At 37.8% G+C, this 27,698-nt stretch overlaps 1 long non-coding RNA gene across 1 annotated transcript; it reads right to left on the bottom strand.

Moving 5' to 3' along the window:
- Positions 1–1,177: 1,177 nt before the first annotated feature.
- On the bottom strand, positions 1,178–26,649 carry LOC131551750 (uncharacterized). The gene is made up of 3 exons (XR_009273821.1): positions 26,543–26,649; positions 9,306–9,484; positions 1,178–1,477 (listed from the first exon to the last, which is right to left on the bottom strand). It is a non-coding gene; the product is annotated as an uncharacterized LOC131551750 (long non-coding RNA).
- Between the last annotated feature and the right edge of the window lie 1,049 nt (positions 26,650–27,698).

Genomic DNA, 27,698 nt, shown 5'->3' with positions numbered 1-27,698 from the left:
ATTGTGATAAAGCAATGCTCCTTTGATTCATTGTTCAGAAACTCTTGGTAAGAAATCGTGTATTTGTTCCATTTAAGTACAGTACAACTTTGTAGTATCAGAGTACAATTAATCTCAGAGCTGCATTACAGAGGGACATATGATTTCTATGATCGCGTTCTGGCCATATGACTGAGCGCTCGAATGAACGCAAGGATTCAAATATTAACCGTTTATTCTAAGCAAGTGCAAACAGATATTAAAAATATTAACGTAAATATGGGCGTTTTTTCCTCTGGTGACTTGTTTTTGTTGTCACTGTAGGCTATTAGCATATCCTAAAATCGAAAGCACAGGCACATGTAAACACCATATCGGATTAGATAACGTCTCATGTAAACAGTTCATCGAATCTTTCAATCGGAATGATTTTAATCGGAATGACAAAAAAGTGTACATGTAAACGGACCTAGTGTCTCATCGTCCGGTCTACCGTTCACCTACCTGAACTAAGCCTGACTCGCCCTGCTACTTACCTGCTTGTACCTGCGATCCCATTCTCCCTCGTTCCAGATCCATCCCGCTCTACCTGCAAAAGAGACCGCATTAGCCATCACCGCAAAGCATCAGGAAACTGAAATCTGTGTTTGGACTCACCTCCTCTCAGCTTCCCCAGTATTCCTCTTGCATCTCTGAAAATAAGCATACCTGCTTTGCTCAATAACCTCTTGTCTCCGGCTTGTGTTGTGACATGTTCAAATTGGTCAAGTAAGTGTTTCACATTGACCAGCAGAAAGCTGCTTGGTTTGAAGGTGACTTCTGTGTGAGCTGTGCTTCATATATCGCTGTGCTATTGATGATTGAAATGTATGAAACTGCCAAACTTGTGCTAATGTGGCCGCAATTACCAGAATGGACCCGCCCACACTGTAATGATGATGTCAGCTGAAATAAGCTGTCAGTTGTTGTTTCAGAGGCAGAGCAAGTTTTGTATTTTGCATTCTTTTTTTGATTTAAGATTATGCTACTTTTTGTTTAATTTTATTTTTTTCTATGGAGTATTGTGTACGATGAACTGTTCACAATAAGACCAAAAATGTGCATTAAAAACAGTTGCCTTTTATTCAGTAATTGACTAATGTTAAGGACACTGAATGGAACAGTTCTTGACTAGAAACCATTTAAAATAAGATCACATTCAAATAAATTCTAAACACTTCGTTGCTGTCTTGATTCTTACAGTGCTGTTTTTGAAAAAGGCAGGTCAAAGTCGCCCCAGGACTCAATGTTTGCATTCTCCATCCTGTGCCTTTTTGCGTTATCACATCCTGTGAACCGTGCCATTCTGCATTCCTCTCCTCACAAAACCTCTCAGCTCAAACCCGGCTGTCTCAGCATGAGAGATGGTGGCGATGCGATCACAATTTTGCAGACGGATGACGTATTTCAGCAGCGATGGTGATGTGTGCAGATGATGAGGTATGTCGCGTGCTCCCAGCTTAAAAGTAAGAAAAAAGATGGAGATGCATGTGTGCAAACTTTAAAGGAACAGTTAACATGAAAATGATCATTCTGTCATCATGCACTGTTTTTTACACACATTTTCGTAGGGAACATATGGATATATTGGGGAAAACGTCTTTTGTGTGTTTGTTTGTTTTTTTATATATATTCAATGAAAATGGATGGAAAATTAGGCAAAACTCCAAAGTAGATAAAAACATCAAGCCTCTACAGGATATTATAAGCCATCTGAAGCCATTTGATCAAAATAGCAGTCATGTGCACTGTTTTTAAACAATTCATGACATTTTGAGAACCAATGGTGCTTGACATCAATAGAAAAAAGAAAAAAAAAAACATATATATACATATACAAAAAAATTATTATTTTTTCTTTGTGAAAAAACTTTTTTTACTCAGAAATAGCTAATAAATAAAAATAAATAAAAACATGTATATGCAAAGCAACGTACAGTAAAAGCAAAGTAAGACATTGAATGTAACATTAAATTTTGAAGTAGAAAGGCTAGAAATATAATTTTCTTGTAAAACTCCAACAATCTTTGCATTACCTACAATTTCAATTTCATTTTTTATTTATTTATTTTACTGTGCATGTTTTTACAACAAGCATCATCCAAATGACAGTTTCTACTGAAGAAATGGCAAAAACTAGGTCCAGAGAGCTCAGTGGGCTCATGTCAGGTTTAACAAATGAGAAAAGTTATTGGGAGACTACAGAACAACATCACTGAAGCAAATCTTTGAAAATTCACATAAGATACTGAGCGGATTAAAGCCTTTTCATCCAAGGCTTCAACTTGATAAACTCAGAAAGAAAGCCTGACATGCCTAAAGAAGCTTTCCATCTGTGTCCAAATACGCCGCTTTTCCTTTACACCGGCAAAACTGGTTGTCTTTCTAAAGCCCTGCCCATTTTTGTTGTCTTTTATTTCACCTTTCCCTCCAATGCCCTCATACCCTTTTCTCTTTTTCCATCAGCTAATGTAGATTTTGCTGCTGGCATGCCGTCAGCACGTGGGGAAATTGCAATAGGTCTGAGATGCGGGTGCAGCATCTGTAAATGACAGCACTGCGACAGCTCTCTGTCTCTCCACAGGCCTCGCCACCCTACGCAGAAAGCCATCAGAGATAAGGAGAGAATAGACAGAGACAACACACGCAGCCAGTCAAAACACGCACGGGAGATGCTATCGGCTCAGACTGTATGGAATCAGCTAAGCCCAGAGGCTAGAGAGAGAGATAGTGAGATGGTGTTGGGGGAGAGAGAGAGAGAGAAATATTGAGTGATGTGCCCGGCCTACAAGAGATGGCTGCTTGTGTGTGATTTCTAAGAATTCACATTTTTGTGGGCTTTGTTATGTGGGTTTGTGGCTTCTCAGCGTTGGCCTAACAGAGGACAGAATGAAGCTTGTGTGAAACAGTGATGTTTACAAGGGTCAAATTATGAAAAATCTCATTTTGCTTGATCTTTTGAGATAAAAGAGTTCATTGTATTAGGAAAACATACTGTTACTTTCAGGACTCAAAATTTCCTCCCTGATCCAAAACGAGCATCTATTGAAACTTAGTTGCACAAACAGCTTGTTCTGAAATCTGCAGCCTTTTAATGTCAGATAAACGAATACAAAATTACATTTAAACACAGAGTAATGAACACTTGGCAGGTACAGGTACAGTGCCCTCCAAAAGTATTGGCTGTGGAGTCAAGACATTTGCAAATATGATGAAAAGATGAATATGAGAAAAAACTACAGAATGTCACATTTTATTATTAGCCGTTTCAACACATACATGTTTTACCAAATAAAAAGAACAGTACTTTTAGAGTTCATCCCACTCATTGATGTGAGCATAAGTATTGGGACAGTTGAACATAAGGCAGATATAAAAGATTAAAAGCTATTATTTAGTTGCAGATCCCTTGCGCACAATAACAGCAGTGAGTCAGTGACCCATAGACATCACCAGACTCTTGGTCTCATCCTTTGAAATACTTTTCCCAGCCTTTAATGCAGCCAATTCCAATTGTTGCTTGTTTTGGTGAGTTTCTGCCTTTACTCTCCTCTTCAGCTGGTGAAATTCATGTTCAATCGGATTTAAATCTGGAGATTGACTTGGGCAATCTAAGACTTTCCATTTCTTTTCCCTGATAAATTCCTTGACTGAACTGGCAGGGTGTTTTGGGTCATTGTCCTGATGCAATATGAAGCACTTCCCAATGAATCTGGTGGCATTTTCTTGAATACTGGTAGGGAAGATGGTTTTATACTCTTCCAAATTCATTCTGCTACTGTCATCATACATTAAGTCATCAGTAGAGTTGAGAGGGCCTGTTCCAGAGGCAGCCATGCATGCCCATGCCATGACACCACCTCCACCATGCTTTACAGATGAGGCTGTATGCTTTTTTTTCTCCACACTTTTACTTTCCCATCACTTCGATAAAGGTTCATCTTTGTCTCATCGGTCCATAAACACAGTTCCAAAACTCTTCTGGCTCACCTTTGTGCTTTTTTGCAAACTCTAATCTTGCCTTTCTATTTTTGGAGCTGGTCAGAGGTTTGTATCTTGCTGTGTAGCATCTGTAATTCTGTGTCAAAGTCTCCTGAGGACAGTAGATTGTCAGAGAATCACCCCAGCTTTCTGGAAGTTGTAGGTGATTTTACAGACACATCTTTTAGGGTTAATTTTCACAGCTTTTATGATTTGTCTGTCATCAACTACTGTTGTTTTCTCAGCCGATCAGGTAGTTGTTGGTTGCTGGTGTCGCTGGTGGTTTCCAAACTCTTGATTTCTCCATGCCCTTTGTTTTTGCTACAGCTCTAATTGACTTCCTCTTTTCTTTTAGCATCCAAATTGCTTGCTTTTCTCTCAAAGTCAGCTCCCTCGTCTTCATCCTGGTTTGTGTGTGTCATCATCGAATACAAGATTCAGAATGCAGAAGTAATGGATATAACTGATACGACACATTCCCTGCTTTTAATATCTGAAGAATTAATGCAACAGGACACAGCTGATCACTCAGAAAGACCTGTGAGGCAACTGTTCCAATACTTATGCTCACATCAGATAGAGGGATAAAACTCTAAAAGTGCTGAACTTCTTAGCTGGTAAAACATCTATGTGTTGAATCACCTAATAATAAAATGTGGCATTCTGTAGTTTTGTCTCATTTTAATCATATTTGTAAATGTCTTGACTCCACAGCCAACAGAACAATTTTGTCTTTACTGTTCCAATACTTTTAGAGGGCACTGTGTATATATATATATATATATATATATATATATATATATATATATATATAAAATATATTTTTAACTTTATAATGATTTCTGAAGGATCATATGACACTAAAGACTGGAGTAATGATGCTGATAATTCAGCTTTGCCATCACAGGAATGAATTACATTTTAAAATATATTGAAACAGAAAAAAAAGTTATTTTAAATTATAATAATAATTGGAATAAATGCAGCCTTGGTGAGAATAAGAGATTCTTTCAAAAACATTAAGTGTTATAAAATATATAATCTTATATAATATTATGACCAGTAAAAGGGCATATTTAATTAATAATCACTCATCATTGACAAGTTTGGCAGATATTAATCTTGAACCTTGTTTACACGTCAGTGACGTCATATTGGCTCATTGTCATTACATAAATGCAGCATCATGCAAGAGCAAATTTCACTTACTGATGTCATTGTAGAAATGCCCTATTCACAGTCAGCCGTGATTGAGCTACCGAAATAGTATTCAACTGGTCATGTGATCTCAACCTGTAGGGCTGAGACAATCTAATCTTTGTGAAATAAAACAGCTTTCATTAGGCTACTGATATGAATGAAGCCTTTTTAAAAAGTAATATTCACTTCTTTAGGGGTAAAACTTTTTAATGAGGAAAAATTACTGAGTAAGTAACTTTTAAAGTCTTCTCTGCTTTAGCACTGCTTCACATATCTCTGCACGGTGAAGCCAAGTATTCTCTGTTGACAATATATTTTCTCCTTAACGTGTTACTATTGCCGAAGATTATGTTAAACGGGGCTTAACTTGTAATCGTTCGAAGCTTCTCTCACGCCCCTGTTATTTTCTTTTGATTTTGCTATAAGGAACTAAGCCCTTGTAAAAGAACTCATCACACCCTAGTGCTCTCTGTGTGTTTATCCCAGGCAGGATGAACCCAAAGACTTTGGCCTGAACATAAAGCACATCTGGGTGTGAGGCAGTCTGAAAAAAGGGGACGGATGGATGGATGGATGCATGAAAAGAAAGACCAAAGAAAGAAAGGCCAACATCCAAACTCAGAGCCGCTGCCGTTTGGCCCAGCCTGAATGTTCCTTCATTCTACGTGAGGCGGATGCCAATGTGCGGTTCGCTTGCTGAGTTTAGTACCGGCCTCATTTAGAAGTCCACTGCACAATTGGCTGCTCATAAGAACCCTGCGAATATGAATGCTCAGGACTTTAATGCCCCAGAATGATGCAATAACAGTCTTTTGTTTCTCTGGAAATATATGTAAAATGATCAGCCATAATTTAAACACTCCTGGAGAATTATCCCATTTACATCACTTCATATTTACACATGATCAATATTTTGGATTGGTCACAATTTGAAATTAGTGGTTCCCAATTGGTGAAACATTGGTTGTTTTGAGATCAGTGCAGCAAACCACATAATTGTACATTTGGACAGCAAAATAAATATAAACATGTCCACTTTTAAGAGAAAAGAAGAAATGCTTCCCATATTTTGTTGTTGCTGTCAAAAGTCATGCATCCAATCAAACTATAAAAGTCTTTTGGCAGAAGCCAAATGGAAGATGCTGGCATGGATAGATTGTGTAACATGCCCTCATCCACAAAAACAATAAACAAAACACAAGGTAAAGGAAAATACTACCCAAAATAGGGGTTTATGGATAAACCACACTTCTTTTGGTGTTGCACTTACAAGGGCTGAATCCAAATGGCATTTTTCTGTCCTTAAATATCGATTAAAAAACAAAGTAAAACTCAAAGTAAGCTTCTAGCTTCTACTGAGACCTTCACAAAGGCCATGCTTGCTGTTTATTTTGAAATCTAAAGTAAAATCTAATGAGATCTTATGTGGGATTATAAAACCTTCAGTTTCTCCTGAACACCCAAAAGCTAGTGTCAGCGAAAAATATAATACTTTTATGTTTGTTTGTTTGCATTTACTAATCTTCACACAGAGAGACTGAAAAAGTTAAAAGAATTGGTAACACTTTACAATAAGGTTCATTAGTTAACATTAGTTAACAACATTAGTAAACATGAACTAAGAATGAACAATACTTCTACAGCATTTATTAATCTTAGTTAATGTTAATTTCAGCATTTACCAATGCATTATTAAAATCACAAGTTGTGTTTCTTAACATTAGTTAAAGGGCTGTGAATTAACATGAATAAACAATGAACAGCTGTATTTACATTAACAAAGATTAATAAATAGTGTAATAAATGCATTGTTCATTGTTTGTTCATGTTAGTTAATACATTATCTAATAATGACACCTTATTGTAAAGTGTTACCAAATAATTCATTCAAATAAAATCGCTTATAATAAAAAAAGACATAAATAGGCTATATCTGATGCAAGAATCTTAACAGTTGTTCCAAAATATTATTACAAAATATTTGTATTTGAAATAAGTGCTGTTGTTTTAATCTTCATATTCTTTATAGAATCTTAAAATAATGTATCGCAGTTTTAACAAAAATATTAAGCAGCACAACTGTTTTCAACATTGATAATAATAAGAAATGTTTCTTAAAGCAGCCAATCAGCATATAATAATGATTTTTAAAGAATCATGTGACACTGAAAACTGGAGTAATGATGCTGAAAATCCAGTTTTACATCACAAGAATTAATTACATTTTAAAATATATTAAAACAGAAAACAGTTATTTTTCAATTGAAATGATATTTAACAATATTACTGTTTTTTTACTGTACGTCTGATTAAATAAATGCACCCTAATACCCTGCACCCTTCAGAGCGTTAACTACAAGTGCCCTTCACAGTAAGTAGGGCCCAAAATTTTCAGTTTTCCTCTTCAATATATGTCATTTAAATAGGAACTTTTTTTTGTAGTGAGATAAACAATTTCGGTACTGCGATGGGTCACCACTTGATGGGTCCATTGTAAAATCAGGTTCTTAATGCAAAACCAGATGACAACCAAGGAACACAAAGCATAGATTACACGATTTTACACACAGCTGCTCTATTTTCCTGGCACAGTTTCAGCAGAAGCGCAGCATACCTACAGAATATTTGGCATCCGTCGCTGCTCTATTTGTTTCAGTACATGCTGTCTCCAGGGCTCATATTGGGTATTCTTCCCCAGTGCTGCTGTCAGCATGAAGAGCCATTTTTGTCATTGCTTATAGGTCACCAGCTCGACTGTGATTAAAAAGAGTTTTGGCCTTTTACTTTTGTTTTCCGTCTCCGTTTAGGCTGCAGCCATATTGCACAGCTCCCAATTCATTCGGCTGTCAGAGCGTATTAAAAGCGATCTTCATCATCAAATCTTGAGCAGGCGCTCTGATTCCGTCTGATGTTCCCTGGCTAACCGAATCAATTCTATCTCTCGGAAAGGTAAAATGTAATTACCTTTTCTGTTTGATTGTTGTTGCTTCTCATTTAAATGACAATGATCTATGTATACCGCAGCACTGACAGCAGGTAAACATGTTTCCCCAGGGCTAGTTAATAGCCCTTTCCATCAGCAGCACAGTGCTTTCTGAAAAATAGGCATGCACACACACATGCCCAGCATCGCTTTGATTGGGCCGAAACTCGGCGACCCCTATGCGTATGTGTTGTTGTTGTATTTTTCAAAGAGACGCTGAATGAAGCAGGCCTGACTTTGATCTTCTGTGACCTGCAATTGAAATGGATTCGCATTATGATTTGTCTATCTATCGGTTAAACCTCGTCTGGTTTTCAAACAGACTGTGTCATGCTTCTCTCTAGAGACAAGCTGAGGCCTCAGAGTCGTCTTTTCTGCCTTTGAACAATCACATTGCCTCTGGCTGCCTGCACCAGAGTGGTTTATCGAGAGCGGAAAAAAATGTTCTGACAGTAATATTTCATTCTTGGTATTTATGCTGCAGAATGCCCCAACAATTCAATCACGGTGCATTTGACTACATTAAAGACTTGTGAAAAAAACATTTCTTCCTTAGCTGATGGGTTTAAGCTTTTGAAGCTTTTAGTACAGTATGTCTTTATTATATGAAGGTCAGTTTGTTCTTTGAAAAAGTGTTCTCTAAACATTTCCCAAGGTGCCTTAAATGCGTCCAATTCATGAAACTCTTGCAGTATTATTTATGTCAAATCTCCCACAATTACCTGAGCATGGAAATGTGCCGATATAAATGAATGTTTTGTTACGGATGGATCTCAGTGAAGTGTTTCGATAAGCCAAAATTTTGATGAATACAGATGTATGGCATCTGAAACCGGAATATGTAAAATTCAGATCTTGATATAAAACGAAACAAAGCTGTGCAATTATTCAGTTGTCAACTTCTAGCAAACTAACTGCATGGTATAAATGCAATGCTAGCATTGCAACACAACCATAGTTCTATAGATTGCCCCATGGGGTCAATTGCACTTTTTCCAAGTAGTAAGTTGAAGAATTTTAATAAATTCTTAAAGTCAGAATAAAACAGGCTACTGAATGACTGGAGTCAAGTTCTGTTCATTTCTGTATGTGTAAAACTTTTTAATGAGGAAAAATTACTGACCTTTAAACCAAACCCATAATGCCAAGCTTTCCTCTCAGCTTGAGTGGCAGAGCTGTGAATTCAGTAGAACGTCCAGGTCTTTTCCTACAGCAGGCACAGCTTGATGTGGGTGAAGCTCATTGAAAGCCTCTCAAATCCTGGGGATTCACAACAATCAGACGCCACTCTTGAGGTGCAAGCTGCGGGAATGATAACAGAGATCAGATTCTTTTGATTCACATGTAACCCCCCTCTTCTGTTTATCCCTGATGACCTTGTCTTCAGAGCAATAGGTTCATTGATCTGCCTATCATCCCGACCACTGATCAATAATCAATCAGCCTTGACCTGTCAGTCTCTAACGCTGAGGAATCGTACCATCAATAGGGTGAAGGACTTGACTGTTGATTCTGAAGGAACAACATCTCATTTAAAGATGCTAATATATGAACAAAAGGGAAAGAAAAGCTTTTGTCCATGGAATACAAAAAAGACAAAATATCATAAAACTATCCACATGACTTGTGTGTTAAACTTCAGTCTTCTGAACATGTTAAATCTGAAACGGCAAATGAGTGCATTGATTAAAAGATGAAGAGAGGATTGAAAAGAATTGCTTTAGCAGAGGTGAGCAGAGATAGGAAAGAAAGGATTAGGTGGAGAAGTGAGGCTGAAGGATAAGATGGGCCGGTGAGTGATCTAATGAGACTTGAGGTGTCTTCTGGGAGCCTATCAGTAATTACCATCTTGTATTACACTCAGTGTAGAACTACAGACAGAGGGGCGGCGGGGATTTTAATGCCAATCTATTACAATAGTTTTCACATTTTACCAGATACTTTTTTTAATGTTTGAAAACTACAGACAACTTTATGGTAATGTTTAATTGTTAACAAAGAATGTCCATATTTTGAGATGTCCATACTACCGTTCGAACCGTGGGGTCGTTACGAGTTTGTTATTATTGTTTTTATTATTATCATTTTTTTTTTACATTTTATTTAGAAAGGATAAATTTGATCAAAAGTGACAGTTTATAACATTTATAATTTTACAAAAGTGAAATTTCCATTTCAAATAAATGCTGTTCTTTTGAACCTTATATTCATCAAAGAAACCTAAACAAAAATGTAACACAAAAAATTAAGTAGCACAACTGATTTGAACATTGATAACAATAAGAAATGTTTCTTAAGTAGCAGATCGGCATATTAAGACTGGAGTAATGATGCTGAGAATTCAGCTTAAAATCACAGGAATAAATTACATTTCAAAATATTTTCAAACAGTTATTTTAAATTGTAATAATATTTCACAATATTATTGTTTTTACTGTATTTTTGATCAATTGAATGCAGCCTTGATGTGCATAAGAGACTCAATAATATGAAAACATTTTAATGACTCAAAACTATTGAACAGTAGTGTATATTTTGGATTAAAGGAATAAATGATAGGATTTAATGACAATTTAGGCATTTCTTACTCTCATATTGTACGTACTCTTGCATTATTTCCCTCTCTCTCTTTAACACAAAAGGTGCTATTAGGCAGAATGTCAACACTGCTCTTTTTTCACACAGTGAAAGCAGGTGGAAATTTATACTGACGACTTCAATAAATGACAGAAAAGTGCAATAAATTCTGTCCATATGGCTCCTGCTCAATATTCTTAGTCTTTTGAAGTAAAACAGACTGAAATTGAATGTGTTATTCATTGAAAATCTTCCCCTTTTGCTGTAATTCTTATTGTTTGGGAAACAATGCTTGGAAATTATTGCTCAAGACTCCTCATGGAGAAGTAAAGAAAGTAATATGGTGTGGGATGTGTAAATGAGTTTCAAACATTTCATTTTTAATTAAACATTCCTGTGAAGACTAAAAGTATATCTGAAGTTTTCACAGGTTTCAGTTACATCCTGGGCATAATATGCAATTGAAATAATACAATAACGGTGTTGATCAATGGACGTTTTTTCATCATGTGTGATTGCTTCATCTTCTGTCAAAGTAATAGCCCTGAGAGCCTTTGCCTGGCCACTCCTGGCTAGCCTTTATATCAGTCCGGCCTTAAAAGCAGACACTGAAACGGACGGCCGTGAAACTTGCATATTGTCCCAATGGCCCTTTCCCATGGCCCTCTCAATCAATCACAATGAAACCCCCCCAAATCGTCTTCCACCGGCCCCCTCCACTGTCGCCAGTAAACAGTTTTCTTTTACTAAGTAAATAGAGAGAGAGAGGGAGGGACAGAGAGAGACCTGTGGGGAAACAAAAGAAACAGGCCAATTATCCCTGGCATGGACACTGCCTCTGTCACAACTGCTTCCCCTTTAAAGGTACTTAATGTGAATACAGCCGTTCTTCCTGCTGGAGTGCCTGTGCCTTTGATTTCCCACTGTGTCTCCGCTGTGGTATTGTCATCTTTGCTTCTCATTGAGGTCAAATGTGACAGTTGCAATACACAGATACAATATAATTGTGGAAAAACTAGGACAAACATTATTGAAAACATACTGAACTCACGTTTTAACAAGTCAGGCCATCACTGAATCTGCGCAAGTATAATGACAGAAGACTTGTAAAAGTCTCCTATTCACACCAATACATATAAAAATAATTATAACAATAACTATATTAGCATCCACACCAACAGATGGTAACACTCTGTTTATTACATTTTGTAATCTGCCACTTTATATGCTTGAACTTTTTATTCTGATTGGCTGTCAATGTGTTTATTTTTTATCAATTGGGGAAAAAAAAGTGAATGGAACAATATTATTGCTGTGTCATTATTGTTATAACTGTATCATGGACTTATTCTTATTGAATTATAAAAATTATTAAAACTTTAAAGCCTAGTTAAAGCCTATTTGCACCAAGAAGTATAACTGTGAAGATGATATTATTAGCGTCACATCAAAAGACAGTAATGCTCTGTTTATTATACGTATGTGTTATAATTTTGTCATTTATCACTTTAAAAGCTCTTTTAAAGTCATGTGGATTCAAATTGGCTGAATGTTAATGTTTTTATTGTTCATCAGCTGAGAAGTGATTTCCTTAGCCGTGGTGTGAACTTTTAATTAATGGAAGTACAATTATGACAAAAATCTTATAGTTATAGTTACTGTTAAATTTGAATTCTTTGGTGTGAACAGGTCTGTTTTCAAAGTGTTCAAGCAAAACATCAGGATTTTTAAGATGTTATTTTCATGCCTAGAAAAAGTTTGTAAAACAAGAAAATGAAAATATTTGTAAATCTGGCTTTGCTCAGCTCTAAAATATTTTGTATTTTATTTTATTTTATTTTTTTATTTTTTTTTACAGGAAGATATGAAGAGGCGTAAACTGTAGATTCCATCTAGGCCAACTTACGGCTTTCAGGACTTAATTATGCACACTTAACATGATGGGAATCAAAATGAGGAAGACCTGAAGCAAGTCGGATTTTTATTTAAATGGAAGATTTGTATTCAACCACATGACATTGCTTCAAATACAGACTGACGGCACTATATCCATAGCTTCGGCACTCACCAGTATAACACTGGAATCCACAAACAACTTCTTCCATGTCAATATTTGGGAGGCATTAAAATAGAAATTATGCAAAGATACATAAATATTTCTATCACTGACACAAGAGAAAAATAGCATTGGGGAAAAAATGTGAGCAAGAGAATAGAAATCAGAAAAGAAAAGTTTAAAGAACAGAGTGCCTCAGGCACATCAGCAGGGAATCCTAATAAGAAATATTGATTCCCCTGTTTTCTTTAAATGGGCCTGAAGCCCCGGCTGTGCAAAACACAGAGTAACCGTTTTAAAGGTTTGTGTAACGATCGGGATGCTACACATGCTGTGTGTCTGAAGGATTAGACTCCTAAAAGTGGGAAATTGAGGAGGGGGGTTTCTATCATGTCAGAGAGAGAGAGAGAGAGACTGGAGATGCAATAGGACAACTCTAAATTAAACAGAACATTCTCATTATGGAACTGGCTTGTGGAAATCCGCATTTTGATCCAGATTTTGGAATGCTGAAGTGGAAGGGAGGAATACAAAGCAGGAGACAAAAGAGGAAAAGAGGTAGGAAGCACTCTGCTCTTTGTTACGACATTGTTTAGTCTCATGAGCTTGCTCAGCTTATTCAGCAGCACAGTCCAAGCTCTGTTCTGATCTCTTCTCTTGGGATCGTATGGGCATCTGAAAATTCGCTATTGTTCGATGAATGAGAGAACAATGCCCACCCCTCCCACCGAGACCCACGGCATGAAAGTCATGCGCTCGCTGCAGTGGGTGATACCATTGCATTAGTGCCCCGTCCCCCTCACATAGACAGGACTATGTTGACCCCTCAAAGTGCCTGCTGGGAGGACACTTGCTCAAATTGTATTAAAGAATGTGGTAGGCGAATTTTGACTATTGGCATGCAGTCTGGTCCACTTTGCCGCCTATTGTGGCAAAGAACTGCCTACTTAGTAAGTAAAGGTCTGACTAATTGGCTGACTGACATAGAAAGCGGTCAATCAAACAAAACAGTGTTTTGTTGTTGTTTAAATGTAATGTTTAAAGGTAGGATTTTCTGAAAAAGCTGATACCATTCTGTCCATCCAAAGATACCAGTAATAGAAGTATCAGCTTAGTCTCAGATATTAGCTTCTTTTTTTTTTTGGTGAAGGATAATTTGATGAGATATCTTTGAGTATGAAATCTCTGACCTTTAATTCAAAGGATGGCAAATCTAAGCAAGTCATTGCTGAAATCTCTTATAAAACGCTACAGGAGATATATAGATTACTTTTTTTTTTTTTTTTTAAATGTCTGAGAAATAGGAGCTCTAATATTGTAGCTGACAGAAAGAAAAAACTTTTATTGCTCAGATGCTGCTATTTTATAAGTAAATTTCAACTTTGTCTCAGATGTTTCTCCTTAAAATCTTTAGAAGAAATAAAAAAGAATCAGATCAGGCAGCTGACAAAGTATGAGTATGTAAACATAAAATGAATGTGGATTTCCTGGCCAAAATATATATTTAAATATATACTTACTTTTTACCTTCATAATATTTTTCAAAATGTGTTTCAGGAGCAAGAAAATACATGCACGCTTATAGTAAGCCTACATTTAAGCTTTATTCATTATTTGTTTCTTACTTAAAATGTTCACACAAGCTATAGCCAACAAATCTTTTTCTTCAAATGTGACGTTTTTAATGCTTTAATTTTTATTTTATATTTATTTATTTTTATAATAAATAATTATATAAATATATAAATTTATATTTATTTATTTAATGGACAAAAATATATTTGGTAGGAAATATTTACATAAATGTATTTAAAAGATTTTAGCATTTTTTGAAATATATTTATATTTATATTTTTATATTTATTTATTTTATTATTTTTGCCATATAGGGTATTTCAGATCAAATGTTGGGATCCAGGCAAAAGTTTGTGATATTACGTTAATGAGATCCATTCTTGGGGAAAAGTGAAATTACTGGGCTCTTAAAAAAAAAAAAAGTGGAGAAGAATGAGTCTCCAGTTGCTCTCAGTTTAATCTCATTACTGTGTAGGAGAAAATTATTCTTATTATTGATTATACTTATGGGAATACCCCCACGACAAGGAGGAGCAAAGGTTTACAATGTGAATTTGGCCACGTAAAATGAGAAAAGACTCATCCGAATCATGCCAGGCATTTCAAAGAGGCCAGGAACGAAGTGAAAGGCCTTTCTTTGTTTTGTTTGCAAGACGCACACCCAAATCTGCATTTATGTCTTTCTGTTTCACACACACTCTGAGTCTCTCCGCTGGGTTTGGTACACTCAGACCATTGTGTGAAGGTTGTGAGAAAGGCTGGTCTGTTTAAGCCGAGGCCGAGGGGAGGACGAGGAGGGGGTTGATAAGTGAATGACTGTGTGTGGATGTGAGGATGTCACTGCCCATCGGTTCCACTGGTGAGCTGGTACTGGGCTACGCACCAAACAAGCAGTGCATTCTAATGCTACCGTGCTCTCTGCCCCGGTCCGACAGAGCTGTTTATGGATGCCGGGCTGATGAGAATCTGTTTCTTTATCTCTGCCATTAACAGTAGCCGACAGTTCTTGGTCTGAATGTGTGTGTGTGTGCTTCCTCTATCTATCCTGACAACAAGCAACTGTCTCTATCTCTGTCAAGATCCTACCTCCTTTCATGCAGCTGCAGGACTCACTGGTCTTCCCAGAGGAGCATTTTATTGCGATTTCATTCTACCAAAGCTGTAAGGAGTTTGTTGACCAAAAATGAATTTCATTTATTCACCTTTATGTCGCTACAAAGCTGTATGATTTTATTACTTCAAAACACAAGCAGATGTTTAGCAGGAGGTTCAAACAGCTCTTTTACATATAGTGAAGGTGGAAGGTAACCAGAGGCTGTCAAACTCTAAAAATAACAAAAAAAGCACCATAAAAGAACTATAATAGTAGTGACTCACATGACTCACGCATTATGTTCTTCTTCTTCTTCTTCTGAAGTCAAAGAAATGGAAAGAAATGTAAGTATTCACAGAAAGTTTCATTTGCGCAATTTAAATATGTGCATATTCGTATATGGTGCATCATGACTGGTTATGAGACGTGAGAACCAAACATTGACATTAATCCTGGGTTGTATGAATATACAGAAACATGAAACAGATTTAAGAGATGTAGTGAAGGGAAGATTACTAGTGAATAATGACTTAAATCTCAGTCTGCTCCTCACACAAAGCTATGCAGTGCATGAGTAATACAGTCTATTTTTATGATAATTTTATGGTGCTGTTTGTCATATGAGGAGCTTGACAGCCTGGTCATCATTCAGTTACCTTCTTTTTTTTTTTTTTTTTAAAAGCAGCATGAATGTTCTGCATCTTGTATCCCATGAAAGAAAAGACATGGTGAATAAATTGTTTGGGGTAATATTTATATTGGGCAGGCCTAATATTTTGCTTATTTATTTATGAGGCAACAGGTTATCTCACAACTCAGAATTTTTTTTCTCAGAATTGCGAGTTTATATCTTACAATTGGCCCTTCGCAAAGACTCTCCCCCCTTCATTACTGTTGCTATGTCCAGCAAGCCGTGCCGCTCTCACACCACACATCATGTTCTCACGCAGTGAAAAATACATCGCAGAGCAAAGAGGAAACTGACAACGTGCCGACAGACAAGACAGAGCAGGTTACTTTGGGCATGAAACAAAATCTCAGCTTTAAAATGTTGTTATTTTTTTATAAATTCCAATAATATACTGTTTTGTGGCTCTTAATGTGTCGTGACAGATCGATGTAGCGCCTCGGTTCAAGAGGCACATGAACCGAACATCTCTTTACTAGTTAAAGCATGAAATAAACATAAATGAACATCAGAAGGTATCTTGTTTCAATGTGGAAAGATGTCAATACACAACATTTTTCAAGTTCAAGTCAACCGAAGTTAAGCTACTCTCTTAACTTCTTAACCGTCTGGTTTGTTTGTCGGACAAAAATAGCAGATTCTGCATTATGATTGGTCAAATCATCTGTCAATCAAAGTCCATGCGAAGGGTCAATTCTGAGTTTATAACTCGCAATTGCAAATTTATATCTTGCAATTCCAATAGAAAAATGTCAGAATTGTGAGTTTATGTTATGCAATTCTGAGAACAAATCTGAATTGCCAGATGTCAACTTACAATTGCGAGAAGAAAAAAAAAGTCAGAAATGTGAGAAAAAGTCGCAATTATTCAGTGGCGGAAACAGGCTTCCAAATGTTTGTGATCATCTTGAAATCTTTTGATTGCAGACTCTGGGATCTTTAGAGACACATCTGAGAAATAACTGCTATCTAAAGAGAAACAATTCATCAAGAGAAAGTTCAACCCAGATTCCTTGTAAAAATGTGCCTGTAGCGACATTTCTCCAAAATGATAATACATTGCTGCTTGCATGTTTTGCAGCACAAGTTAAATTTTCCCAGACACAGGTGAATCTGGCGATGTTTTATTACTTTGGTTGTTGTACTTATTGCAGCAGTTCAGAAATTAAATATCTGGTGAGTGGTGTAAAAAGGTTGATGCTCTATCGCATTTGAAAATAACTTACCACCAACACTAAACTCTACGCTAAACCTAATCGATAGGGTTAACAAAAGCAGCCATGTCATTTTAGCTTACGTCTACCAGACCTTGAGTTCTTTTATCTATTGTTTTGACTCATCTTTCACAGGAATCATATCTGAGCACTCCACATTGTAAGTGCAGTGCTGTACCAGGTGAGCTACTGAGCAAGTTTTCTAGATTGTGTAAGAAAAGACCAGCGGAGCTAGTTATATAATGTAAATATCAAAATATCTTCGTTTACAAATCATGCATTAAAGTAAAAGTATTTTTAGGTCATATTGAGGTATTGTGTAAGAAACTACATGAAAATAAGCCTTTATAATTTAAAATAAGCCTTTATCAATTACCTGCCTATGTAATCATAATTTGTGTGAAAAGGAATAAAGGTATTTGAGGTTTTAATAGCACTGTTTATTTTAACTAAAAACTGCTGTGAATTATATATATATATATATATATATATCTACATTTTGAAAATAAGTAGAGGCATGTTTTTTTCAATAGCATTTGTTGGGAATGTATATAAATGTATATACTGTATAGAGATATAATTTGTGATTTTCCCTACTGCTTGTTATTCTGCTGTGGTAATATTGAGAGATGTGTGTGGAAGCATTTGAGGTCAGCATCACTACAAACGAATACATTTTTTTTAATGAATTTAGTTTTTTTGTTTGTTTTTTTTGTCAGTCGCTGTTTATTCTCTCAGAGATGTATTAGTACCATCATTTCCTGAGATAAATTATATATTCCACATCTGTATTTTTGCAACGGCTGCCATTAAATGCCACATAAAACACATTTCAAATTATGCTTCTTTTTATTGTGGACAATAAGTGTATTTCTGTCCTCCCCAGACTCTGAGCCGCTTTGATGAGACAAAAACAAATTAACAGCGTCTGAGTGACTGAGTTCAGCTTCGCACCTGCACACCTGTGGCTGCCCCCCATCCCTTCAACGGTCTCCACGGTGACAGCGAGAGGACGAGAGAGCAGAAGAGAGAGAGAGAGAGCGGAAAATGATGCTCTTCGGGCGAGTGTTTCGGCACGCTCCCTCACACACCCTCTTTCACATCTCCTAATGGCCTGGAAAGGTGTTAATGTGTTTTTTCAGTTAATTAACTACTTCAATTAGAACTGGGGAGCTGTGCTGGAACAAGGGAGAAGGAAAGCAAGGGGAAAGAGATGAGTGCAAATAAAACGAGGGAGAGAGAGAGACGTAGCGGTGGAGGGTAATGCTAATGTCCTCGGAGGCAGACATGAGCGTGTGGTTAGTATGTTCCCATGGCAGGCGCTCTGATTAGGATAATAGTGAAATGAGATTTCCCCTCATTAATTTGGAGTCTCACTAATGACCTGTAACTTTTCTAATGTTCGACTTGACTGTTATTGTCTAGACATTGTTGCAGGTATTTAGGCATAAGCTTAATAAATGGGTATTATGATTAATCCTGAAAATGCCATTCCAATCACAGTCTCATTTGCATCCACAGAGTCTTTGAATGATTTCAAAAGCTCAGAATTGCAAAGAATGAAAGCTTTTTCTTGACATTTGGATGCCATGTATTGTTTTGCTTCTAAAATATGATTGGACACAGTGAATTTATTGTGAGTAAAGATGTTCTTATTAATAGTCTCTTATTCGGGATGTAATAGCGAATTTATAACATTCCAAAAGAGGAAAAAAGATTAATCACGTTGGAAACATCAAATTTACAGTCACTCCCTCCCAGAGGAAGGAAAAATAAAACAATGAGGTGTCTATAACATCTCAAATATTTATCCTAGACAGAAATGAGGTTACTATAACATCAAATGGAGACTTTTGCTTGAATCTCCTGCTTCTCGCACTTGTCTCCTGAGACAAAAACTCTTATACTCTTTTAAAGTTTAGAAGATATCTCATAATAATTATACACTGTGCTCAAACTTTTCTCCTCAGCTAAAAACTCTGGATCTCTCACATTTGTCTTCTCTAAAGTTTTGAAGAGATCTCAACAACATCACACACTGTGCTCAGATTTTTTCTAAACTAAAGACTCTGGGGGTCTCACATTTGTCTCTTCTCAAGTTTAGAAGGGATCTCAACAATTTTACAAACTGTGAACCAAGTCAGGTATTTGAAAGGCACTAAATAAAGAAATAAAGAAAAAAAGAAAAAAAAAAATCATAAATTCAGAGTTTAGAGGAGACAAATGTGAGACCCAGAATCTTCTAAGGTTAGGAAGAGCAACCACTGAACAATCGATTTTTCCTCTGGGCTCAGCCGTTGAATTAAAACACTCACACAACAGCGTAAACCAGTAAAAATCTGTTAAAAATCTGTTGAAATGCGATGCATCCTCACAGTCTGTGAAGAGTCCATTTGATGGCAATTTTTCAGTGATTCTTTCTGCAAGTTATTTACATTGTCACACTAGTAGGTGGCATTGGTCACTTTAAGTGGGTTAATTAACTTTTAACCAATTCGTTCAACAACACTGATTCTCTCAGGATCCAAACACTTCTGTGTGCTGCTCGGAGACACGACAACAGTTGATTATTCTTTGACTGTTTGAAATAATTTTCGTTGGAGGATCAACTAATAACAGTGTGTCTAAAATGTAAGTTACTTAACTAATTGTGTATTGATCTGTATAAACACAATTTGCAATCATACTTCAACCTTATTCGCATGTACAACCGATAACAGCATTATTGCTATTTCGACCAACAGCACGATTGCTAATATGATACTGAGAATGAAAAGACAGTGTGTGAAAAGAACTTTGGAAGTAGCACACAACTTAAAAAGTTTGCTTCGACACAATAGCCAAAGTACAATTAGACGAACACAACAGAACAATGCAACAGTCAGGTTGCGGAAGTAAAATCTCCATCGTGAAACTGATTTTTAACAAAAACTCATAAACTTTTAAAGACAGACCTGTTGTAAGTGCCAAGGTTGTTGATCAATTGTATGTGTTTGTTGTCTCCATCAATCCAACTTATTTTTTAAAACAAATCATGTTTAATAGTGGAATTCATGGTGAAAAATTACATTGCCCTTGATGCTGTACAGAAAAGTCAGTCAAATCAGTTTGTTTGATTTTCATTTATTTTTTTCCTTCAAATAAAAGTTTTGGTAACACTTTACTTCGATAGTCCACTTTAGACATTCTATTAACAGTAAGTAACTTTGCAACTACATATCAACTAGCAGTCATTAGAGTATTAGTAGACTGTCTACTTAATAACTTCTAACACTTTATTTTGATGGGTCCACAACATACAACATACTGACTATAAGAAACTTTGCAAGTATATATCAACTTATTCTACTAACCCTAAACCTACCCTACTGAGAGTTAGTAGACATGTAGTTGCAAATGAATGAGAATTAGTTGACATGTAGTTACAAAGTTACTAAAGTTACAAACAATTTTAATGTTGTGATTCTCCTAGTTGGTTCATGGCTTACAGCCCTTGAACATAACCTTTTTTAAATCCCTATGGGAAAAATTAATGGAAGAAAATACTTCCAGATTCAGCACTGCTGAAAAAGTGGGTGGACGCTAATGTACTCAACTGACTACTCCAAATAAAGAAAAGCTGTAATAAGTAAAGCTTAATGCTTTATATTTCAGACAGTTTGACTGAATACAGAATGCTTATCGAGGTGCTGTTAGTATCCCGGTCAACATCCTCCAAACCTCCCCCTCCCCTCCGTCTCTTCCCTTCTTCATTCCCTTTCTCCACCTACCTCATATATCTTTATGACAGCGCTTAATGACTGTCCTGAATGAGGTAACTTTTTTCCTGAGCTCATTTTATCTCAGAGACGCTGTCAGCAGTGACACGTTTTAACTGTAATGTCCGTGGAGGCCCACAGCAGCCACACACCATCCATTTATCCCCATTTACCCTGTCTGTCCGCGTCTTCTCGTTTTCTCATTCACGTCCACGTGGCAGCCCGAGAGGAAGAGTTTATGCATGTTTCTCCGTGCTCAAATTCCTCACAGATTGGTGTTGATCGATCGCTGAGCCCTCAAACTGGCACGACCAACTCACTCTGACAGCCACTTGCGCCGAGATCAGAATTTCAGCCCTAATAATAGCCACTGACAGAAGCAGGACAGAGATGCTGCTATTTGAGGAGTCAACTTTGTGTTTTTATGCAATTCTTTGTTTTGAATATGTGTGAGAAGTTCAGTATAGATAGTTTTAGTGTAGAAACATACGTACAATATATATTTTGTTCAATACACAAAAGTAGGCATTACAGACAGAAGCCTGATGATGACAACTGAAGTGATTAATCAGATGCTCAAACTGATGCTTTGAATGAATCATATGCTCAAACCAACATCTTATGTGGTGAATCAGATGCTCAAAATCCTTTGTAGTGGGTCGTTGTGTTTAAGGGAGGCAAAAATGTTCAAAATGACACCCTAAACCCTCGCAGTCTTCCTCTGAGTCCACACTTTCGTGGTGTAATGCCGATTTGACTGAAGTGTCAAGGGCACAAGGCAGCCACAAAGGGGGTGCTCATGAGCACATTGCTGAAAGCTAAAATGACAAATGGGACACCCTGCGATCTCGTAGATCATCACGGCCATTGTAAGTCTGCAAGACCACAAGTACACATGAAGTGTGCCATTTGGGACAAGACCATCATTGCTGTTTGAACCCTTTGAAACTTTAGCTGCCATTCTGGTCTTATTTTTATATGTTAGTGTTAGTACATAACATTTATGCATTTTTTTGTAGATTTGGATATATATATTAAAACATATGATGTGAACATATTGACATCTAAAACATAAACATTATTATGTACCGTATTTACAGGTAAAGAAATGTAAAATATTACAAATATGTTATATGATAAACATGTTTTGTGGTTACATTTTGACCATTTTACAGATAGATTTTAGATCCCTTAACCCTACCCCCAAACCTAAACTTAACCACTTTTATGAAAAGTTAAAAATTATTTCTATCATGCCAACTCTCTGAAGATTTTAGCACGGTAATGGATATGACAATGTTAATGTATTTGGTCTTGGCGGAATAGATTGTCACGGGTGCGTGGTTGTAGTATCAATGTGAATGAAAGACGGGAGACCATGGCGGGTCTGGGGATTTCGGCGGCCATGGCGGGTCAGGGGAGTCCGGAGGCCATAGCGGGTCAGGGGAGTCCGGAGGCCATGGCGGGTCAGGAAGCTTGGAAGGCCATGGCGGGTCAGGGTACTCGGTAGGCCATGGCGGGTCAGGGGACTCGGGAGGCCATGGCGGGTCAGGGGACTCGGGAGGCCATGGCGGAGCAGGGGACTCGGGAGGCCATGGCGGAGCAGGGAGCTTAGGAGGCCATGGCGGAGCAGGGAGCTTGGGCGCCCAAGACGGAACAGGATTCTCAGGGGAATAGCCCCCACCCGCAAAAATTTTAAAGGTGAAATTAGGGATTTTTAGTCTCTAGAAGGAATCTGGTGGGCATTCTGGAGGGACAGGCTCAAGGGGGCGCTTAGGCAGTGCAGACACTTGGGGGTGCTCTGGCAGCGCGGAGCTGGACCGAACCAGCGGAGATTCTTGGGGGCGCTCTGGAAGCGCGGGCTCTTGGGGGCGCTCTGGCAGCAAGGAGCTAGGGAGGCGCCTTTGTGGTGCAGGCACTGGGGGGCGCTCTGGAAGCGCGGACTCTTGGGGGCACCTTCGTGGCGCAGGCACTGGAGGGCGCTCTGGAAGCGCGGACTCTTGGGGGAGCTCTGGAAGCGCGGACTCTTGGGGGCGTTCTGGAAGCGCGGACTCTTGGGGGCGCTCTGGCAGCGCGGAGCTAGGGAGGCGCCTTCGTGGCGCAGGCACTGGGTGGCGCTCTGAAAGCGCAGAGCTAGACGGAACCAGCGGAGGCACAGACGAGCTGGACGGGACCAGCGGAGGCACAGGAGGGCTGGACGGGACCAGCGGAGGCACAGGCGGGCTTGCCATACTCTTTGGCGGCAGGCTTGCCATACTCTCGGTCGGCGTTGGGAATTCGTGGGCCGCGGATGGCGGCTGGTGAGAAGGAGCCGGGGATGACGGCTGACGAGGGGGAGCCGCGGCTGACGGGTTGGTTCCGGCTCGGGCTCGGACGCTTCCCAGACACCAAAAAACGGCCTCTCTCCAACACAATCCCGTGGAGGTCGACGGGATGGTGGAGATTTGCTCCGAGCCGTAACAACTCTATGATGGTGGTGTCATCCCACGTTGTTGCCGCGGCGAGCTCACAGAACTCCCAGGTATAATCGTAAAAGAGAAGATTCCGGAGGGCTAGGACGGCGAAACTTTCCACAAATTCCATACTGTTCGGTCCAATCTTCTGTCACGGGTGCGTGGTTGTAGTATCAATGTGAATGAAAGACAGGAGAACGAAACGGATTCAACACACTTTCCCATTTATTAACTCAAGATCGGACAGAGAAAAGGGGAAAACTGAGGACTTTTAAATGGTAGAGAACAAAAGGAGCAAACAACATAATACAAATCAGGTGGGGACAATGAAATGATAATTAACTAATGAGGAGCGGAACTAAACCACATAAGGACAAACAGGAACTTCAGGATTTTTGCTGCTGCTACAAAGAAAGTACAGAAACTTGCTAGTGCCAGTACATATGCCGGCATGCTGCTGTGAGTATTTAAGATATACTGCTGCTGCACAAATATATAATAACCCTGTAGCAGATCTATACAGGTAGAGCTGGGGAAGGTGGAGGGTTTCAGAGGAATTCTGAAAGCACACTGCGAGCTGCTCTAGTGAATGCTGATCAGCCATTTGAATTTAAAGCAGTAAGTTCAATGGCTGCATATGCAACATGAACATGAGCTTGTGCCAAGTAGTTTAACGCTGTAAATATCATGAATTTGCGTTAATGACCCATAAGTCTGCGCCATCTAGAGTTTCATGACAGAATTTGGCATATATAAAACATCATGCAGAAAAAGTACAATGCTAGTTTTAGTTTCAATATAGCATTAAATAGATTTTCCTTTCGTCATTAATCCCACACCTACCTCTAAATCTAACCATATATAAAGAAAAATGTAACAGACAGATTTTATTGCTTATTGCTAAAATATCAAAAAGCAGTACCAAAGTAGTCAAAATGACAATGTGTTGCATTTACAGCCTTCTCTGCAACTGTGAAATAGTGTTGTGTGAGGTACAGAGCAGAATTTAAGTTGTTGATCGATGGAAATCATACCCCGATTCACTCTGTGAATGCACGCGTATTTCATTCATTTGCATACAAAACATGGTATGTTGCAATTTGTGATGAAGCAGGTATGAATATGTTGTTGTGCTTCTTGAGAAATGCAGAAATTGTAACGAGTGCTGGATTTGAAGATTACAGTTGCCATTGAAGAAGGCAATTCATTGATTGAATACTGCTTCCTTGAATCACGTTCAGGCCCCATCTGGAGCACCTGGTGTATTTTTGTTGAATTATAAAAAGTAATAGATAAGCAAATAAATAAATATTATTCATTTTAAGGTTTTAATGTGTAGTAACATGTAATCCTTTGAAAAAAGTTGGCACCATAAATAAAACAGAATGAAACTTATAACTTTAAATTAAGTATGAGTCAGCTACATTAAAAAATCTAATCTCAATGATCATAAATACAACAGTATCAACCGATTAGTTCCATGAATTCAATATTCACAAATAAGCTTTCATAATCATGTATTCATCCATAAAGGTGTGTAAGCTTAAATAATTTACACTTTAGATGCTGTCAGAGCGGCAGTGTCGTAGCCTACGTTTTATTGTCTGTAAAAATGTAGTGTATGTATGGTAGAAACACATTTTATGTAAACTACATACGAATACTCATGAGATCACCATCTATCTCCTGTTGGACAGTCTTACCTCACAAAATGGAGTGATATACACAGCATTTGATATAATATTTTGTATTACTTTCTGGTTTTATTTTTGTTCTGTCAATTATCCAAATTTTTTGGAGGAGACATCGTGTCCCTAGCCACTGAACAAAACACCCCTGCCATTGAGGCATGCTCACTGAACGGTGTCAAGGCTGTAGAAATTGCTAGATTGTTTGGTGTATCAGAGATGATGTTTTGATGCCAAGGGACGGTTGGTAATGATGTGGAACTCTGAGCTCCAGTATTGTGTTTGTGCCACGGAACAGATTTTTATATATAAAGATATTACAAAAATATCAAATCTCAGAAGTTACGTTCCTCTTCCTTTGTAAAGCTCCACCCATATGTCTTGATTGACATTTGCATTTGATTCATCTTCGTTGCTGGTTTGAGTTACAGTATCTTATTTTTTAATACTACACTGTTGTACTGAGACCTCCTACTCTTGCATAGCTGAATTTTTGACCTTTCGACAGAAAGATCAACACGAAAAGTGACCAACCGCAGTTCAGTTTGTTTTCACGTGCCGTTTGAAGGCCAGATGTGTCCCCTTTGAAGGCCAAGCCCACTGGTGGCATGCTTTCGTGACCCCTCACATCTGTGCGTTTAGTACAGTGGGAAAGTATTGTGTGACATTCTATGGCCTTCGTTTAATTGAATTGAGCTGAACTGTGATATTTGTGAAGTGCTGCACACACTGTGCTCTGGCAAGATAACAAGTGCTGTGGTCACTCAGAAGAGGTTCTGAGAAAGTTACAAAATTATTGAAAGATCCACATGAGAATCACAAATACATTTTCTGGATCACTGACTTTTATTTCCCTGCACCTAAATATACCCTTTGTAGTTGCTTATGGATTTAACCAGGTTACAAAAATACTGGTTGTGAATGATTACAATATTCTTATACTGTGGTATTTACATGGTGCTTCAAAGTTCTTTGGAAATTATCATTATATAGAGCCGTTTAGGTTGTAGTCCTAAAACGTGAAAATGAATAAGAAAGGACGCTGACAGTCTTGGATTCTGATGTGTCAGTCTGTAGTGTGACTTCTAGTTATAGACAGATCAATATTCTTGAAAGTGTTGTGAGAGGTGAAAACCACTACATATCTGGTCAGATGACTCCCAGAAATTTTTTTTTTTTTTTTTTTAAGTCCAATCCTTGGTTCTGTGTTAAAAGGATAGTTCACCCAAAAATGAAAATTTGATGTTTATCTGCTTACCCCCAGGGCATCCAAGATGTAGGTGACTTTGTTTCTTCAGTAGAACACAAATGAAGATTTTTAACTCAAACCGTTGCAGTCTGTCAGTCATATAATGTCAGTCAATGGTACTCACGGCTTTGAGAGAAAAAAAAACATACACAGACAAAACCAAATTAAACCTGGCTCATGATGCATCTTCTTCTTCTTGCTTGCTTTACGGCGGATCGCAGACTTATAACAGCATTAACGCCACCTATCTCTCAAATGGACCATTGACACTCTATCTACAATCTCAATTAGGAGTGTCAATGGTCCATTTGAGAGATAGGTGGCGGTAATGCAGTTATAAGTCTGCGATCCACCATAAAGCAAGAAGAAGAAGAAGACACGTCACACGCCGGCTGTTGTGTGAAGATCTCAGGACAGTTGGACCAGGCAGCGGATCAGAGGTATAAACGATATAAAAATGATATAAATACTGTTCATAATACTTCGCAATACTGTTTCTTGCACAGACCGATCGTTTTGTGTCTTTAGACCTCAATGTATCGTCACGAGCCAAAGGGTTTTATTTGGTTTTGTCTGTGTATTTTTTTTTTTTTTCTCTCAAAGCCATGAGTCCCATTGACTGCAATTATATGACTGACAGATTGCAAAGGTTTGAGTTAAAAACTGTGTTCTACTGAAGAAAAAAAAGTCACCTGCATCTTCGATGCCCTTGGGGTAAGCAGATAAACATCCAATTTTCATTTTTGGGTGAACTATCCCTTTAAGTGCACTGGGCAGGGAGTAGGCTATTTCTAACATGTCCTGTTGTAAAAATCTTTTCTAAATAATTTGCTTCTAGCAATTGTTACTATATTCACTTATCAGAAATGTTGGCATGTTTTTTTAAGCCTCTTAAACAATGTATCAAATTTATAAGAAAAAAAAAAAACTAATTTTCTTTCTTAAAAAGAGATTTTGTTTGTAATTATGTTTCATCCCTAATGTGCATGAAAGGGAAACAAATCTGCAAACTCCAAAGTATTATAGAAGAATTAGAGTTGTAAGAAGAAGATTAACACCCCACCCCCTTCATTTTTACATCAGTACAAAATTAACTAGTATACAACTATGTATGTTTTGTACTGAAGTACTAATATCTATATTGTACACATTCCTATCTGCTGAA

Source organism: Onychostoma macrolepis, chromosome 13 (genome assembly GCF_012432095.1).
Source record: "Onychostoma macrolepis isolate SWU-2019 chromosome 13, ASM1243209v1, whole genome shotgun sequence".
NCBI lineage: Eukaryota > Metazoa > Chordata > Actinopteri > Cypriniformes > Cyprinidae > Onychostoma > Onychostoma macrolepis.
This window is presented reverse-complemented; position numbering and strand designations above follow the sequence as displayed.